Genomic DNA, 5,345 nt, shown 5'->3' with positions numbered 1-5,345 from the left:
TTGTCTCTGTTGTTGCGAATGATACGAGTCCTTCCCTAACTGGTGGCAAGCATGCGATAAGGACAAGCCGGACGCTATCGTGGTTCTTCATTCCGCCTGGGACTCAGCCCTTGAACAAAGATGGCTGCCATATACAAGTGATGAAAATGTTGGTCTGCGCAGCATGATGGTCTATCATGGTCTGCTGCGGATTGGTGCATGTGCTATGCGATTCACTGTGAGGCCGCACTAGTACTACTTTGGCTTTGAAAAAAAACCCAGCATGTTCAGTCCACGATTCGCATACATATATTCTTTATGTTATCCATTGTTTTAGCCTGCAGGGGCCCCAAGGTTAGGAACTTCTACTCCAGTAACAGTTACCATTGCTTTACAAGGCAAAACCACAATTTAATTGTGAGGCACGCCGTAGCGGGAAATCCCGCGATAAGTTTGACCACATGGGGTTCTTTAGCGTGGACCTAAATCTGTAATAACTTAAGCTCCACTATATGTGCGGTGCGTGTCTACGAATCGCGTACTGTATACTTTCAGGTTCGCAAGTCTATGAAAAGCATCATCATAGGGGCCGCCTATGCTGCACGTGTACCAGCAACCGGTCAGAGCTCATGGCAAAAAGCTGCCGGCATATTCCAGGCCTGTGTTTCTCTCGCAGAAACACAGCGCAACGAGGTATGTGTTATATTGTAATGCCGGAAAACGGCGGCAATTTCTTTCAGAACTCGTAGTTTTCATAAATGTTTTGAATGAACAATATATTTATATCGCTTTCTGCATGTGCAATTTAGAGAAAACGTGCTCATGTGGCCCTTTTTTCGTATTTTGTTATTGTTATAGCAAATATATACGCACTCGCGACAGGTCTTGTGGTTTCGTTGTTGCCGCGGGCGTCGGCGCCGCAGTTATAATCTGTCTTGTCTTCTCTGACGAAGATAAGACCGCGTGTCGAAACGTTGGCGGCCGCGGAACCCTGCGTTAAAGAATTTTTCAGCTCTCCCAGCTTCCATCTTCCCCCGGGAGAGAGCGCGAGGGTCCCTTCGCTTCCAGCAGTGGCCGCGTTTCCTAAAGAAGTTAGCTGCTACCCTTTCTTCGTATATAATTCCAATTTGTTGCTACCGCATTTATTACTTCGCCCTTGCGGCTAAACTTACTTTTTTTCCATAATCTTGACATAAAATAGATACAGGCCCCTATCGAGGGAAGCGTGGGCTATGGGACCGCCCTCCCGCGCCATATTTTGAAGGAGGCGAGTGTTATACGAAATAGTGAAAATAGGAGTTTTTCTCAAATAGTCTAGGCCTTCAGCAATGTACTATCCCCTGGGACAAAATATTCTGGGTAAGGGCCTGAATGGATGTAATAAAACATGATAATATGTGTGGTTTAACGTTCCATAAACACGATATGATTATGAGGGATGCCGTAGTGGAGAACTTCGAAAATTTCGACCACCTGGGGTTCTTTAACGTGCACCTAAACCTATGTACACGGGCCTCAAACATTTTCGCCTCCATCGAAAATGCAGCCGCTGCGGCCGGGATTAGCTTCCGCGACCTCCGGGTCTGCAGTCGAGCGCCATAACCACCAGACCTACTTGTCATAAAACATGAAGCCTATTAATAAGTTTCTCGCCAGCATGCTAAAATACATATAAAACATTTCCGGTACCATTCAGTGTTCGCACTCATTCGCAAGTCCCGTAAGGTTCCGTCATGTAGAATCTCTAGTTTGTTTCCCTACATACCGAATAGACAAAAGAATGTAGTATGGACACGAATTTGCATCAGCTCTGAGTACCCTTAAGTGATAACTGTGGCGTTGAAATATTGTGCTGCTTATTCATGTGCTGCCTAATATTGCATGACATTTTCTGTTATCAAAGGATTGTTACTGTATCGCTGATGTGACCTCCAGGGAGAGGGCCCGAGGCTTCGTCAAGTTGTATAAGTGACAGCTGTCTTCGCCCGCCCCTTCACATCATTACCCTTTATTGATGCTGAACTGAACCTGTAATGTGACTGTTTCAGTTAATGCAAGTGGTGGGTTCCACTTATGCCCCTGTCAAAGAAATGGCCAGCGTTGCGCGGTAGATATTCAGTTTTGTTTCCGAGGGGTGGGTTGGTTCAGTTGATGCGCGTGCACATGTTTGTAAAGTGTACGCACGAAATGTGTGCAAGAAAATCAGGGCAGCTACGCACTAATGGGGCGAAGAATGAGGAACCAGCCTTACCTTCCTTTCTCTTTCACTCACCCGCACTTCCCTTTCCTACCCCTTGCTGTACCATACTACACAGTGTTATGCGATGATTTACTCTCCTCCTCCTTCCCCTCCTCCTCGCCATCACTTGCCTTTCCACCCCTTGCTATACCATACTATGCATGGCTGTGGAATGCTTTACCCTCTGCCCTCCTCCTCACCTCACATCGCTCCTTTTCAAGCTCACTTCCCACCCTTCGCTACACTATTGTATACAAGGCTATGCTGTGCTTTCTTTCTCTTTCAGTTTCTTTCTATCTCTTTCTTTGTCTATCTCTATCTCTATTTCTTCCTATTTCTTTCCTTGTCTCTCGTGCTCTGTGTTTCTTTCTCTCTGTTTTTCTTTCTCTTAACCTTAACTTCCTTCTCTCGCCCATAGCAACAACGCAATCATACGGTTCATTTTCTATGGCAAGTGGTTGGAAAGGCAATTGGTTGCTAGGCAAGTGGTTGCTAGGCAACGCGTCAGAGCTAGGCGCGGTCTCTTGCACAAGCTCTACGGACAAACGAACAGCTTAAACAGCTCCGCTCTTATAATTATGGAGAGAAATGCGGTGCTGGCATTCCGGTACACAACGGACGTGTTGCTCATTGGCGCATATTAGTCCCGGATACCTCGCAAATCCACTGCTGATTTACAGAACGTAATTGCTCATGCGAAAGCAATGCAGGGTTGCTAAAACGTAAAGCTCTTAACTTATGTTGATCTGCGCAAACGTTCTCTCGCCCAGTGCAAGCGCTTTAGAAGCGTACGCTGTCGGGCGCTGTTGCCCGTCCTCTTCCTTGTGTGCCAGAATGCCTTCCGTTCCTGACAGAATGCTGAGGTTGCTGCGGATCGTAACAGATAAGAACTTTATCTGACGGCAATCTCTTGTGCGCATTGAATGCTCGGCCGTGTTGCGTATTGAAGGACCAGCTGTCAGCATTGTCCATCAAGAAGTAGAACAGTTATGGCTGTGAAAATTAACGATTCAAAGAAATTGCAGTTCATTTTCTGATAACGGCGTTGGTGCGTTTAGGATCGTGTCTGCAGTACTCGTGCAATAAGTACCGTAGCATCGATCAAATGACACAAAACTCTATGCGTGTCTTGCAAAATCCGAACGTTCCTTTGTTAACATTTAGAGGTGCATTCATTAGCGGGGCGAGCATGGCGTCTAGTTCGGCGTATTGTTATATCGTCTCTTCTGATGTCATTGAGATGGGAGTAAACTCTGCCAGCAATGTGTACATGGTTCTCTCAAACAACCATGGTGTCACGGAAATGCAAAATGATATCCGCCCTGAATGATGGGTACTGTGAAGACTACAGTTTATTCATAATTCAAAAAAAAAAAAACTCTCGATAGGCGTCAACCAAATCTTGCTTCGTGAACAATTTGGTACTAGCTTTGCGAGTCATTGTTTTGTTGGGAGCAGGCAATGGGCGCTTCTTCGAACAACTTTGTTCACCGCAGAGCGATAATGTTCACCGCAGAGCGATAATCACTGCTAAAGCGCCTGGGGCCATTTCTCTTTGCCAAGACTTCCATGGCGGCTACCAAAGGAGAGGACTGCAATAGCTTCAGCACACCTTATTTTACAATGATACCTATCTCCTCTGCCATGTCATCTCGAGGTTCGACTCTTCGCTCCAAAGACCCCGGATTTGTGCTTCGTCCTTCCGGTCTATGGGCACTGGATCTTCAGCGCATTCTGGAAGATGTTTTTGCGACTACGTCGAGAAATCGCTGAATACTTTCTCAATAATCGGCTACATATACTATTTGTCAAACTTGAACTCCAAAGGCCAGAAACCCACTTCCTATTAGCAGGCTAATGTCTTGCTTGTTCACAGCTATAGGCGATTTCGCACACTTTTGTCTCAAACGCATTCCAGCTACTTCTCTCTCCAACACCCAAAGACGCTCGGCAGTCTAAATCAGCAACTGCCGCTCCAGTGCTTAGAAGTCGCATTTCGCCTGCGCTGCTTTATTTACCAGGCACGTTTTTTGACTAACTTGTGAGTTAGGCGTCGCTGAACCCAGTTCCTTCGCCTGGTATCAGTGCAATAGGGAAAAAGTTCCAACTTTCCGGACTAAAATTCCTAACGCGGGTCGCCCTTTTGCGCTTTATGAACCGATGTGCTTTCCTGGCTTTCCTGTCCTGAGTGCTTTATTTCGCTGCGTTCTGTGCCGCAGTTTGCGTTGTCATCAGACAGCGATTCTCTTCTGATTTGACATGCCGTTTTCATATGTCCTCTTTTGTTGCAGTAGTGACATATCGCATAAGAAAAATGATGAATTTCGGAACTGTGCTTATTGCTGCTGCGGTAGCAGACGCCTTCTCTGGACGGAGCCGGTCCCCTTGAACATGTTCCGTGGACTGCCGTGTCGCTTGTACAGCTCGCGTGACTGTGGCTCTGTGTCCCGATTCCTCGTGGCAGTCGCTGAGTGCGTTCCGCTGGCATAAGCATGTGTTTCGCCACAGCGAATACGAGCTCTTTTGTCGATGTATTTAGAGAAGGCGCTGTTGTACAGCTTGCTTGCTGGTACCGAAAGACGAAGAGGTCCAGCATCATTTCGTCCACGAAGAGCGCCTTGTCTTCAAAACCGAAGTCCTCAGTCAATCTTATCAGCGACGTAGCGTAGTCTACACTTTCACTTTTCAGTCGGTTAGCCTGTACCAAGTTGGGTTTCGGTACGCGTGTTCGCGGAGTTCTTTCTTGATGCTGTCATAGGCTGCAACAGTCGGGCTTGCAGGTTCCACCAACGTCACGATGAGACTCCACGTTTCCTTTCCGCAGGAACTCAACAAAGCCACGCGCTCTTAAACCTATGAACGCTTGTTGGCTCCATAGTGCTGTTCTATACTCGCGGACAGCGTTCCTTGGTAATGGAGGGATAGCTATGTTGATAGATTTCATATAATAATGTGCCATACTATATACAATAATGAAGGAAAGAAGATCACGTTTAAGGGCTCGTTTTTCTTTGTTAGACACAATATTAACGGGAACAGACAATAATGCCAAGCAAAGTATAGGGGGCGTTATTTGTAGTAATTAGGATATAAGTGTGAAGAAAGTAAAGTAGACGACCTTGCCGCC

Source organism: Rhipicephalus sanguineus, chromosome 4, assembly GCF_013339695.2.
Source record: "Rhipicephalus sanguineus isolate Rsan-2018 chromosome 4, BIME_Rsan_1.4, whole genome shotgun sequence".
In the NCBI taxonomy this organism is placed as follows: domain Eukaryota; kingdom Metazoa; phylum Arthropoda; class Arachnida; order Ixodida; family Ixodidae; genus Rhipicephalus; species Rhipicephalus sanguineus.
The sequence above is the reverse complement of the archived record's forward strand: the minus strand, read 5'-3'. Positions refer to the sequence as shown.